The sequence below is a fragment of the Cupressus sempervirens genome, chromosome 4 (assembly GCF_028749045.1).
Source record: "Cupressus sempervirens isolate cs-2001-9-10 chromosome 4, ASM2874904v1, whole genome shotgun sequence".
In the NCBI taxonomy this organism is placed as follows: domain Eukaryota; kingdom Viridiplantae; phylum Streptophyta; class Pinopsida; order Cupressales; family Cupressaceae; genus Cupressus; species Cupressus sempervirens.
This window is the reverse complement of record NC_143121.1, coordinates 735,559,692-735,575,201: the sequence shown is the minus strand read 5'-3', so window position 1 is coordinate 735,575,201 and position 15,510 is coordinate 735,559,692.

The window sequence follows — 15,510 nt, the reverse complement described above, 5'->3', positions numbered from 1 at the left end:
TTTGATAGAGATATGAGATTTGACCAAAATAGGTTTTGGTATCCTAAATGGTGACACATATCTGTGCTTTTACCCTTGCATCTTGTCAAGTTTACCTATAAAAATGGGCACCATTCCTCCATGGGTATGCCACCTTATAAGGCCTTATATGGAAGACCTTGTAGAATTCCCTTGTGTTGGGATAGGATTGATGATCAAGTATCTATTGGCCCTTAGTTAGTCGAAGAGATGGAACAATAGGTGACCCTAATTAGACATCACTTGAGAGAGGCACATGATAGGCAGAAGAAGTATGCTGATGCAAAGATGATAGATTGAGAGTATTAGGTTGGAGATAAAGTCTTCTTGAGGGTGTGACTTCACAAGAGTCTGATTTGATTGGAAAGGACTTTAAGTTGACACCTCGGTTCATTTGACCATTCAAGATCCTAAATAGAATAGGACCGGTTGCATACTACCTAGCTTTGCCACCTAGCCTATCACACATCCACAATATATTTCATATTTGTATACTTAGAGGATACATTTATGATGAATCTCACATTATATATTGGAAAGCATTGCAAGTGGAGTCAGACAGGTAGTTAGGATTAGAGCCTTTATGTATTATTTATTGATGAACCCTAGCTCTTTGAGGCTGAGAACTAGACCAAGTTAGGGTCCAATGGGATTGTTATGATGAGATCATGACTTCATTGGAGGATGTAGAACAAATGTGATCTCATTCCTAGTGGGGGAGGATGTGAGGCCTTACCCCGACCCATCATATTTTAGCTAATACATTATCATTTTTATACTTCATGACTCAATATGCTAAGGCATTGTCAGATGCACTAGACATTATTATGTTATTTTATGTTGTGTGATGTTTTACTTTAAGATGTTGAACTATTATTTAATATTTTGTAAAAATGCATACTAATGATATAGTGTAGTAAAAGAATGCAAAATTAGGACTATGATTAACACTTTGATTATGCAATTTTTAATGCTTAAGTATATGAGCAGAAATAAGATAAATAGTTAATTATTTGAAAGATTTATGTGACTATCCAGATGAGTTTATATATATGTATACAATTTTTCTCAAGCTACTGATGTGTAAAATGAGTGTGCAAGATTATTAGCTGAGATATCTAATAGAGAATCAAAATTAAATCCCATGTACCATTTGTGAAAACTAGGGTTCAGTCTAATAAAAGATGAAGACCCCATTATTTTGTATTTCTTTTGTATTATAAATTTAATGCGTGTATCACTCTATAATCTTTAAGTGTTAATGTTTTGTAACAATTATTTTATAGTGTCGCTTGAAACTCATGATTTATATATTCTTTTCAACATGATAGTTATGGTTAACCAAGTAACCTAAATATCTAAGTTGGACTGGGTTAGTGACCTATTACTAATTAGTTAGTAATCGAGATTAATTACCCTAATAAGGATTAGTGATAAATTTTCATTTTGAGGGTTGTTAAAAAGTCCAATTATTTCAAAAAATTTAATAGGTCCCTAAATAGTCCTAGAGGCCAAAAATCATAAAAACTAAGTACCTTGGAGGTCATATGTATGGGTTGGTGGAAATTTCCTCCCCTCTAGCCCCTTTTGTTGACTTTTGTGATCACCCAAATATCCCAGTTTTGCTTTATTGTGAAAATTTAAGTTTCACCATGAGTTTGTTAAGTTAAACTCCACTTTGAGGTTAGCCTTAATGATAGAATTGAGTTAGAAGAATCTATAAGCCTTTAAGAAAGTGGGGGAGTTATTGCATTTTGTAAGTGGTTGAGTTGGGATCTTATTTAGTGGTAGATTTGAAAGAGGAAGAGGGTTCACCCAACCTCTAATTTTAGAGAGAAAATTTAGGATTGAAGGACAAGGAAGGGATAGCTCTTCTAAAATTTCAATTTCCATAACTTTATTGTGAAGGTAGAAATCCTTCAAGCTCATTTTATTCATGATGTATTTCATTTTTTAAGTAGGTTTTTGCATATATATGTTCGTGTATTTGATGAACATGTTTGGGATAGGATTGTAATGGATTTCTTTAAATGTTTTTCCTTTGTATTTTACTTTTCATTTTTGAGGGGCTTGTAAGGGTTGTATTGGCATTACTCAGCCTTGGATAGGGAAGAAGTGGCCATGTACAAGAAGAGGGCTTCAGTTGGACTCTGGTAGTGTAGAGTCTCTCCTCATGACAAGGAGAGGGAGAGAGTAGGGTGTTATGGGCCCCTACTCATTAGTACAAACCATATTTTGTGTTTTAGAAATTGAGAAATGGAAGAACGGAAGTTCTTGTGATTATAGCCCCAAAAGGGCACCTATTATGGTATTGTGACCAACATCTCCTGTCTGGAAAAAACCACCTTCTCCCTAGACTAGTTCAATGAAAAACCTATTGTGAAAACCTAGATGGGAGTAAATGTTTGATTTTGTCTTCATGTTAAATTATTTGTCTCCTGGTTAGTTTCATTCTCTCCATAATTACCTTGATGTGTTTGTAGATTTTTGTAATGGCTACCCTGTTGTGGAGCCAAGCAGGAAATTCAAACTTATTTAAATTCAAATGTGTTGGGAGATTTCTCCTTAGGATTTAAGATCCTGTTGTAAAAATGTTATTGATAAACTTACCTTTGAAATGATTATCATCTTGTGTTTTCTTTCCTAGCTCTTTCTTTAGGGAGTCCTTGAATCAGATGAATGAATAAAAAAATGGAATACTTTCTGTTCATATGATTTTTTCGTGTGATTAAAATTATATGCATATGTTTATTAGAAATGGATGCAATGATGTTTTATCTTTTCTATGACAATCTTAAAGTTCAAATTTGTAAATATCATGTATTAAATCATAATTAGAGGAAATGATGGTAAAATAGAGTTATGCAAAATTGATCTCAATTTATGATAAGAAATTTGATGTTATGATTGATACTTTATCGATATTTTGTGATTGCTAGGAAGAAAAATATTCCTACATTATTGTATCAACATAAAGATTAACTGACATTAAAATCAACTTTAGAAAAAAAATGTTTCCTTTGGTTAACTAAGTAGATTTGAAAAAATTAATACTTAGAGAAAATAAGGGACAAAAAAAGAAAACATACCCCTTAGCAAATTAAATAACTTGCAAAATTTTTACACCTAGAAATATAAATGAGACATGAAAAAAAAATTACTTCCATAGAGCAAAAAGCTCTCTAGAAATTGTATTGGGGAAGAAATGAATCTCTCTTTTTGAATAGAGCATCTAATAAGATTCCATTAAATATCTTATTTTGATTTAATAACTATTTTAAATTTGAATTAAAAAACTACATAAAACAAATATCTAATATCCTAATTCTATTCTAACACCCTGTAAACTTTTTGCTCTACCCATTAGTCAAATGCATTTAAGGGATGACATCATCCTTGCACCTCCATGAAATTCACAACCCTCAAGAACCCCACGTGACACATGGATTAGGCAAAGATTTAGAACCCTTTTTTTAAAAAGGTAAACATTAATTGCATAAAGGTGATTTTATTTTTTTTGGAGCTTCCTTGTCTCCCAAAATGCTTGGACATACAACCTCCCCTTTTGAACCCCTTACTATGATTTGTAGCTCTTGGGTGATGTGACTTGCTTGGGAGGTGTGGGAAAGGGGTTAGCTAGGAGTTAGGAATGAGTTAGGGAGTAGTTAGAAGTAAGGAGTAAGATGGTAGATGGGTAATGGTTAGGGTAGTTAATATTAGGTGTTAGTAAAGTTAGTTGTATATTAAATGTTAGGTTTTATTTTGGTATTAGTTAAGTGTAGTTAGTTATTTTTTTAAATATTAATAATATATTAGTAACTAGTGTAAAGATTTGTCATTAAAGTTAGATAGTTTTATTATGTTATTTTATTTTAAATTATATTTTGTTTTTAAGATTTGTTAATTTTAAGTGTTAGAATATTTTTAGATGTTAGAAGTTAGTAAGGTTAGTTTAATTTTGTGTTAAGATATTTCTTTTATTATTAGTATGTTTTAAATGTTTGTGAGTATACAGTAAAAAAAGGTAATTAGTTTAGGATAAAGATGATTGTTTGTGTTAGTTTAAATAAAGTTTAGTCATTTTTTAATATTAAATTAATAGTTAGTTATTTAAATTATTTAGATTTATTAATTTTTTATTAGAGTAATTTAATTACGTGATTAATTAATATTTTATTTTAACTAATATTATATTGGTTAAGTTAATATTATTTAAATTAATTCTAGTTTTTAATTTATGTTTTTAGTAGATGGATAGTTAGTCAATATAATTTAATTTTGTGGATTAATGTGCATAAAAATTTAAAAAGTAAATAAAATTATTATTGTTTTAGATTAATTTAGATTTAATTAAAAGTTTTTTTTCACCATGTAAGATGTAATTAATATTAGCAATGTTTAAATTACAATTGACGACATTAATCTTATTAATATTAATTAGTGAAATTTAAGATTGACTTAAAAATGGTGAGTGAGTTAGTAAAGATAGTTAGAGGGAGTGTTATTTTTTGGGGGCCTAATATAAATACAAGCAAATATTCAAATCAATTAAACAACAAATGATTAAATACTACATGAGTTGTTTAAACCACTAAAATAAACTGTCAAGGTATTGTTAGGGGAACCTTTAGCTATCTCTCAACATACCTATAGCTTAACTTGTGAAACAAACAAATCTAATCATATCAAAACCCTATGTGACATGTAAGTTGTAGTCAATCGATGTCAACATAGTAGTTTCATTTGACTTAAAATAGAAAAATTTACGTTTGTTTTTGCCTTGTATTTTGGGCATGAAAATGTCTTCCAAAATAAGAAAAAAAAATGCACAAATGGAAAGTTTAGGAAATTATATTGAAAAAAAAAAGTATCTAATTTGAAGTCTAGATAACCAAGTAATGACTATGCAAAGTCGGATCACAAAATGAAAACTTTAAATTGAGAGGGATCTAATTTGCAAGACCAATGATGAAAACCACTTTATGAGAAAAATATTGATGATCTAATGGTCATCATAGGATAACATTAATTCTTGGGAATGAAGATTAAACAACAATCATACTTAACATATATTTATCTAATGAAGTCACTAACTTAAAACTGACATCTTTTAGCCTATCATAGGAAAAATAATAACTGTAATGCCCCGCCAAGGGATCCAAAGAATTACACTAAGTTTACCTAACAATTTTTTTTTTAAAACATGAAAGATAAACCATTCACAACACTTGTGAAAGCAATAGAAATAATTCGAATAAAAGTATGCATAACATAACATAACAGATTACATTCTTTAAAGATCCCTTAACGTTGAATCACATCTAATTATAACTTATTCATCTAACATCACATCCTTATGAAATAACAATGATACATCCAATGTACTTAAAAAATATTACAAGTGTCCTTTTTGTAACTACATTTCAGATTGCTCAATCATCCACCATACATATCACAGGGTATGAAAAAGCTTAAAGGAATAAAACATCCACATAAATAAAGTACATCATCATCCAATATTAATCCATGATGCAATTAAAGTAAATGAAACCACATATCATACATGATACATCATCATCATAAAGATATAAATATCCATTATAAGAGATAACCATATATCACAAACATAAATAACTAAGTGCACGGTTCCTCCCAACTGTTAATAGCATCATTAGACCATCATGGGCCCTAGCCATCCCTCCGTGCGTAACATCCCAAATCACCGAAGAGATCATCAGTATTAACATAGTAGGAATGTCACTCCTAACATATACAACATCATATGTAAAAAGTAATCTAACATGCAAATATAAGTATAAGATAACACCATCTAACATATGTTAATCATCAATGAAAGGATACATATCCACCATCACGAAGGATGCATCAACCATGATGTCTCAATGAATCTCAAATGATAAGAGTGGAAAATACACTACTGCCCGACCGCATGGTACCTAAGTGGTCCACTCCCACCATGCTGAGGAGATAATCTCAAGTCCCAAATAGGCTATCCATTCACAAAGCATAAATCTCTATAGTCTAGAAATCTTAAAAGTATACTAACTCAAAGGTTCCAATCACGAAACTGACATCTACTTCCCAAAGACACACAATGACATGTAGGAACCTACTATGCAAGCGAAAAAGTGTGATCGTAATTATCACATACAAGTTACCCTGGCAGTTAGCTAAACTCCACAGGTCCATATTGATCTCATGCAGCCACTAGTATCCTCTCATACTAATGAGGCATACTACGGAATGCATGGTCACAACCATGCATTCGCACTACTCTCATCCTAGCCTGTACATGCGCTCAAGGCATGGACGAGAACATCAGCAATTATCTTTTTACGTTCATTTAATCCTCATTTAGTGTGTAAATGTTATCACTTATTAACAAAACTTACAATGAGTTACCCTGGCAGCCACTTAGGGCCCCGGCCCCCATTGCAAGCCACTTCCTGACACTACAAGTAGATTACCTACCCTAAGCTCATGGGATCATAAATCACCATATTCCTATACAAGCGACTATAAAGAAAATTCAAAAGATAATTAATAAAAGGAATCATCAAATATCCATGATAAAAACATCAAATATCCATAATAAGAATCATCAAATCTCCAAGATAAGAATCATCAAATCTCCATGAGCATTTGAAAAGTATCCATAAAAAATCATGACCACAATAGTTCTCTATTGGCAACTGAAAGCATCACTGATAATCATAAGTATCCATTGGTTCTCAATAACCAAAATATATCACAATATCCATTGGTTCTCAATAAGCAACCAAGAATATCTCAAAATCATACTGATCAAAGAATCCAAAATGGTTGAGTCAAACATGTCACAACATGACATCATCAAAAAATAAATCAACATTTCAGTCTCATCATGGCGACTACAAAATAATCCAAGAATAAATGATCGATGACTAAAAAATGATTAGCTCAAGTGTCTCATACATCTCAGCTTCACACATGAAGACTGATGAACAATAACAATCAGTAAATACAAACATTTCATAGAGCATACAATCACATTAACATGGTTAGGTTTATAAAGATCGAGACCAAATAAAATCAACATGCCACCACATCTCATAACCCCTGAGCCTCTGGTAACAACCTAGGACTGGTCATCACTAGTTAACCCAAAACCCAAAACAAGAAGCATATAGAATACACGATGCAAACACATCTTTTGGTTTACTAAATTCACATAGTCGAATAATGTGTAGGGGTTTCTAGTTTTCTATTTGCAAGTATACTTTCAAGTGTCTTAAGTTTCATCATTTGATCTACAAGTCAACCCAATTGTTCCCCGATAGCATTATCCTTCCATTATTAAGAATTACATTCTAAGAATAGCTTAAGGGTAAATATCAAATCATTTGACATTTAGTAAAATCATTCACTCAATGTTACAAATTGAATGAATCATCTTAATGTTACTTCAACTTTTAACATAAATCAAGGATCATTAATCATCTAAATTATAAGAGAGCCAATTACTAATCTTCGAATAAGAAGATTATAACTTTATTAAAATGATCAATTAAATCCACCTATTAACTTAGGTACACAATTCCATGACCTAATATTTAATTATACGTTACTAAGTCTTCACCATTAAAATATCTAAAATCATAATTCAAGTCATAAGACTTATCAACTTCAATATAGATACTCTACAATCTCGTTAAAAGAATTATATTAAATAAATCTCTATTACATAACTTAATTATTAATTAAATCTAATTAACTCTCATTAATTGATTTAATTAATAATTTCACAACCAAACCATCAACCCAATGAATATTAATTGACTAATAACTAAAAGTCAGCCATACACAAATATTCATGTTCATAGTTCAATAATAATAACTTGCTAATATTCAATGACAAGCTATATTGGAAATCTTAATACTAATGTTTCCTTAATTAATTCGTATTAATGATAGTCATCTCAAGATAAATCTCAGTCACATAATTATATTGACAACTCAATGAATATTGATTAAAAATCAATCATACTTCAAACCAAAAACTAATATCTTTTTACAAAACTTTAATCATTAAATAATCTCCACTAGATTAACTCTAATCAAATTTGTTGATATCTGTTTAAACCATTATTTATTAATAGTTTTCTAGTCCTTACAAACATTAATAAATAATAAACTCCTCAAACTATAAATACTCAATCTATAGAATCCTTCCATAAACTCATTAGTTAATATTTGACTAACTCTTATCTCTATTAAGGTATTCAAACGTATTAAGCAATAACATAATAATTCAGTCTTAATCCAATATCATTCAGAGTTTCTAAATTTAAATCAACATAATATAAATTATCATCTTACAATTATTTAATCAATATTAAAATCAACCATTAGACTCCATTTTCTAATTGTTCTACTAATATTTTGTCTATATAAACGTTGTTTGAAAAAGATCCCTATCACAAACCAATAAGACTCATTGTAGATTTTAACATGAATAATCTCCAAATTCTTAACATTACCATCTTCATTAAATAACTCTAAAATTGTTTAATATATATTAAATAGTATTCAATATACATTATAAAAAGTCCACTATATAAACTATATTAAAATATCTTTTCTTTTAATTTTCTCTCATTTAAAAATCCATTTACTTAGATTGACTAATAATTAATTACACTTCTTCTACTATTAACTAATCTTAATTAAATTTGATTTAATTAGATTAGATAATAAACTATATAAAACTAATGCATATTAATAAGATTCTAATAAAGAAAGATTACAATAATATCTTTAATTCATTTCATGCTTTGATATATATTATTTTTGTGAAGTTTAAGCATAAAGAACTCTTAGTTATGAGAAATGGAGAAATATCTGTCCTTGAATAAAATAGTCTCAGTATGACGGCCATAACTCCCTAATGAATCGTTGGATCAGGCTGAAATTTAAATATGTTGGAGAGGGCCAAGTTGCGCCACTTCTGACCAGAGCGATCAAATAAATTCAATCGCGATAAAAGTTATGAATGACTCAGTTTGGGTCTATCCAAGGGGTAGCGACAGGACAATTTGTGATGAATTAAAAATTTCCTCTTAAAATGTAATTGTTCTCTAAATTTATCCAATAATTTCACAAATGGATTTGGTCATAAATCTTGAATCCATTTTCAAATCTATTTCAATTTGATTCTAATTCGAATCCAAACTCGTTTAGATCTAATTTCTTCCTTAATTGGATCTAAGATTTTTCTATTGTTTTCTTCTCAACCAAATAGCATATCTAGATTCCTATTTCAATTATAGATTTAATCACAGAGGGTATTCAGATACATATAACAAACATGATGAAGACAGGAAGAGAAATAGTGCAAAGAGAATATGCGAATATCACGAGAGCACCTGAACACTGATACTAATCCGTCATGCCTCAGAAGTCCATAGAAAATCTCTTTCTTCTCCATCATTTGCAATTCCTCCAAGATCCAAGACAACCGAAAACTTCCAAATGACTAGAAGTGCTAGAAGAAGCATAGAAGCATGTAGAAAATATATGAGCATATGAACTTCTCCCATCCATGTAAGCTTTGAAGCTTCCATTTTAAGCTTGTAGCTTGTAGCTTTCATTAAGCTTTAATTTAAGCTTCTATGAATGCTTGAATACAAAAAGCTCTCAAGAAATCTTTGGAATGCTTCTTGAAACAGCTGGAGGGTGTCACCAACTAAGCATGGGTCTTTTTCAATTCTTTTTGATGAGTCATAGAATTGTAGACACCTTGTGCTTAATTGATGCACTAACCCCTGTGTTGTTGACACATGTTAATTTCCATGCAAGCTTATAACTCCAATTTACTTTACTCTTTCCAATTTAATTAATTTATTTATTAAGTCTCATGCACTAACTTTAATATCTCCACTTTTCAATCTTAATATATTTATATTTTAATCATATGAAATTTTGAATCTTTTAATAATTTAAAATATATTTTCCACTTTTAAATTTTATTTTTCAAAACTTTATTGCTAAAATATTTATTAGCTTTAATAATAATATTATTTAGTCATTTATTTAAAAATGAGCTCCAAATATATTATTATTAAAATAAATATTGTCACATTCCAAATTTAAATTTTTAACTTTTATTTTCAAATTTAATTATTTTATTTAATTAATTTCTCAATTAATTAAATAAAATAAATATTAAAATACCATATTAATTTTGCATTTAATTAAATCTTTTAATTAGGCGTAATTAATAGAAAATACTCCAAAGACTCACAAAGGTAAAAATACGAAAAATCCATCATAGCCAAAAAACATACAAATCAAACCAAGGGGTTTATATCACGAATTACATCATCTGACGCATTTGGAAGGTACTCAACTTAGATACTTGTCCTAATTTTTCAATTTGAAAAAATGGCTTAAAGGGTTGGGATTTGGACTTGAGAATTTATCTCCCCTCTCTTATCATTGAGATAATGTGATAGGGTACGCTCATCCTGGCAATTCAGGGAAGTCGATACCTGGTACCTGCAACTTGCATAAAAATTATGCATGTACAAGCACAATATATACTAAACTAAACAGGCAATGGCAGGAAGTGGTGCATCATGTAGATCTTGACTAGCAGGTGACTACAACTCCCTTCCTTAACCACATTAGACACACCATACAAAAGCAAACACACAAAGCAAACACGCACACCATACACATGCACGCATGGGGTAAGTATCCATAAGAAAACACATATGATAATAAATCATCTTACTAATCATCATTAATAACTGCAAACACTAAAAATAATCATCATACATACATGAAATGTAGAGTATAAGTAATCTCATCACATATCAATTGAATCCATAGCACAATATCTGATAATCTTATAATAATGTTACTAACCATCAACATGAAACTAGCTCCAAAAGAGTTCAGCAATGATAACAAAATACGAACCAGGGGCAGGCACTACAATAACAATCTTAATGACATATAAAAAGCCATCAAGATTTAACATCATTATAATACTATGAAATAAAAAAATGAAATTAATGAAAATTAGTAGAGACCATGTACCAATAACTTGGCACTAGGCCTTTGGGATAAATGGACATGTGGGCTCTATCTAGATCAAATTTGGCAAATCTCATTGATATGCATTTGCTTAGGGATTGAAGTGCAACATGGACTAGATAGAAAAATACTCAGGATATTCAATTGAGCATGGTGAGTTTGATCTATTGTTATTCATCAAATATTTTCATTGAAATGTGGCTCATGTGGTTGGTAAGTTGAGTGGGGGAGGCTCATAAGTCATAGAAAATACCTCAAAATGATGTTCATGTTAGTAAAGATCTTAAGAAAATATTGTAGAGCTCAATTAATGAACTAGATTCTCTATCAACAATGATAGATAGTGCCTTCAAATGTCAAGAAGTTGAATGTGAGGAAATATGGCTTGTGATCCATTGTGGATGTTCTAGAGTAGCATAAATTTGGATCAATATTTCTTTCCAGAAAAGAATCTCCTTTTCGTTAGATGCAATAAAGCTTGCATTTCCAAATTATGATTGGCACAATATTGGGATGCTCACTTGTAGAATTATTAAATCATATTGGTTGATTTTTTGTAGGGGTAGAGCCTACATGGACTTAGATAAGGATATAAATACCCTTGATCACTAAAATATGTGCAAGCACAAAAATAATTTAGCCGGACCAAAATGAAAGATCCATTTTCCAAGTTTCAATGTTGACTAGATTAATGCATTAGAGATAATAAAATTTGTTAGAATCTTTAGATTGATATTGGCATGATTTTGTTGGGAGTAGATAAAATTTAGATTAAAATTTTTTCTCAATGAATCAACTATACTAGATCTACAATCAAATTACCAATGTCATTGTTGGGAACTATGATTGGAATAATTTTTATATTGTCATTAATGTCAAAACTTACTAGTAAGACATTTTCTAAAAGTGTAGTGTGCCATAATAGTTGATTGATGAAGAGGATTTGAAAAGAGAAGATAATAAGGTGAACTAGTGAATTTTTTGAGTAAAGAGAAGGAGGTATGATGGAATTAAAATGGGCACTTGATCAGTTAGTATTTGACAACATAATGTGGTGTTTCATCATTATATGATGTCAAGAAGACATATGAGTTGAAGTATGGGAGAGATGTTTGTTAGAAGACAAAAATTGAGTAAAACATTAGGCTTGACCAAGTGAAAGTTTACTAGGTAATTGAAGAGGTCAAAGCAAAAGAGTGAGGAACTTAAGTATAGCTAAGAAAAATAGTACTAGCTAAGTGATAGTTATGGTGGAGAAAGATGAAGAAGAAAATTGCAAAAGTGACTGAGCATAGTGAAGGCCAAGAGAGCCATTGTAAGATGAGTGAGACATTATCAATAGAGAATGAGCTACATAATGTTGACTGAGCTAAAGAACATAGTAATGACCTAGTGTCATCATTTTAACATTTTATGAAAGAATCAATTTTTAAGGGCCACATAGTTGAATTCATAAATTAATCAAAATGTGTAAATGATAAGGATTGATGATCTAGCATATTTAATGCATGAATTGTGTTTGTTTAGTTTTCAAAGGAAAGGATTTAAAGAGAAAATTCTAGAAGTTTAAAGAAAGGAGAAGGACAAAATAATGGATTGATTCAATGAATCTGATCAAAACCTAAGATCTTTGGTGATATTTAAGTGGAAAAGGATCAAAGATTCCTATTTAAGGAGGGGCAAGTGATGTTTTATGGTTGTTGATCAAAAAATTTGTGGAAAACCTATGAAGAATAGAGTATCAAAAGAAAAGTAAGAAGTTGGTGAATAATGATTACTTGAAGGGTTTCCAAGTAGATCGAAGATGGAGTATATTCAATGAAGTCTAGTCAATAAACCATGAATGAGCTAAATGAAGATCTAAATTTGGAAGTAAGTCATATTTTATCATATCAAACCTATTTTTTAGTTTCTAACCATTATGGGAGTAAAATCCTTTAATCAAGGTTGACCTAATAGTCATATTGTAAATCATTTAATCAAGGTGATATTTTAATAGAATGATCTAAAGACCTCTAGCCATGCCACTCCTAACATGTTGTTTAAATCCTTTAACATGATCACACCTAATAGTGTGTTTTGTAACCTTTAACAATGTTGGCTATTAACTATGCTCACTTTAGAAGAGTGAAAAGTGGTAGCATGTTACTTGGTGGTTTTTCCCAAATTGAGTTTTCACATTAAATCTTGGTATAATAATTGTGTGAATGTTGTTTTCATGATGCATGCTATTTACCGTTGCTTATTTATATTATTTGACATATACTAAATAGAGAACTATTTATGAAATGAATAATTTAAATTACCGATGAGTTGATATATTGGTAGAGTGGATTTATGATTTTGAAAAAAAATGTTTGAAGTTGTTAAAATTTGAATAGGTACATCTAGACCTGAGGATAACTCATTCACCCCCCCTCTCAATTGTTCTATCATTCTAACAATTGGTATTAGAGCTTTGGTGCTTGTAAGATGAGTTTTAACAGACTTAAGCTAACGATCAAGATGTATAAGAGAGAGTTATGTAAGATGAACAAAGAGAACTTCCTATCATGGCAATCATTGATGAGATTGCATTTATTTGGAGTTGGAGATTTTGCACTATACTACATGGATAATGAATACATTGAAGTGTCTAGACCTATAAGTATTGAGAAAATCAATAAGAAGTAGGAGAACAATCAAATGATGATAGATCTAGCATCTTTCCTGAGGTATGATGAGTGATGATGTGAAGGATTGTACCACTATAAAGAAAATGTGGGATGAGATAGCACAAATCCATGGAGGAGACAAAAATGTGTTAAGGGCTATGAAAATTTTTTTGAGTGGCAAGCTTGATGACATAAAAATCAAACAAGGAGAAATTGCTACACAATATTATGTCTGAACCAAAGAGATAGTGAATGCAATTAGAGGTGCTAGAGAAGACATATATGATGAGAATGTGATAAGAAAGGTGTTGATGAATTTAATTCCTATATATCCAACTAGAGTATGGGAAATTCAAGAATTGAGATGTACAACTGGTGATGATCTAACCTTGGATAGTCTAATTAGTAGACTCACCACATTTGAATTGTCAAATTTTGATAACTATACACCTTATAGTGTTGAATGCTCTTTCAAGTCTCAACTAACCCTTCACAAATCTTTAAAAAAATAAAAGTTCAAAGAGTAAGCCTATGGAAAATGATAGTGAAAGATGAAAATCTTGATGATATAGAAGTATTATTGGAAAGAAAGCTACCAAGAGGAAGAAGAAAATACAAAGGTAAAATTCCTATAATATGTTTTACATGTAACAAATTTTCTCATATTACTACAAGGTGTCCTAATAGAGATGAGAAGGAGGAAAGGTAAGACAAAAAAAATCAAGGAAGGAGAGAAAATAGAGATAACCATGGTAACAAAGACTACAAAGGAAAAGGTAAGAACTCTTGTTACAATGCTAAAGAAGATGGTTCTTATAGTGACTTTGATGAACATGATGAAGAAGTTGTTTACGTTGCAAAGAAAGATGAATTTGATGAAGATGAAATATTTTAGAAAACTACTCTAATATCATATGTTGGTAAGAATGATAAATGGATAATTGATAGTAGTTTCTCACATTATATGACTGGTGATACACGTAAGCTTGAAAATCTAGAACACTATAATGGTAGTTGTATTAAGTTCAAAAATGATGCACCATGTGATCTAAAAGGTAACAAATTGACTATATTGAATGACAAGATCATATGTGACAATCCATATTGTGTTGATGGATTAAAATATACTCTATCAAGTGTTGCATAGTTGAATAGTTCACGCTATAGAGTTAAATTCCAAAACAAGATGGAAAAGATCTATGATGCTACTGGTGAACTAATTGGAAGTGAAGAGAAAAAAAAAAGATTACTTTTTCTATATAGACATGCCTAAATATACATGTCTATTTGCACAATTTGAAGATATTTGGCTATGGAATAAGAGGCTATGTCATGTTAACTTTGATAATTTGGTAAGCATTAGTAATATGGAAAGACTTAGAGGATTACCAAGATTGAGAAAGCCTAATAGAGTGATGTTCAAACAATGTCGAATGGGAAAAATGACAATCTAATTTCAAAAGCAAGATTGATTCGTATGATGGTACTTTGGAGTTTGTTCATAATTATTTATGTGGTCCTATTAGAGTAAAAAGCTACTATGGTGACAAGTATTTTATTTATCTATTGATTATTTCTCTAGGATGATGACTTTGATGTTTTTAAAAGAAAAATTGGATGCCTTTCAAATGTTTAAGTGGTATTTGGTTAGAGCTAAAAAGGAAATACATAAGAGTTTGAAATGCTTGAGATTAGATAGAGGAGGTGAATTCATATCTAGGGATTTCAATACTTTCTA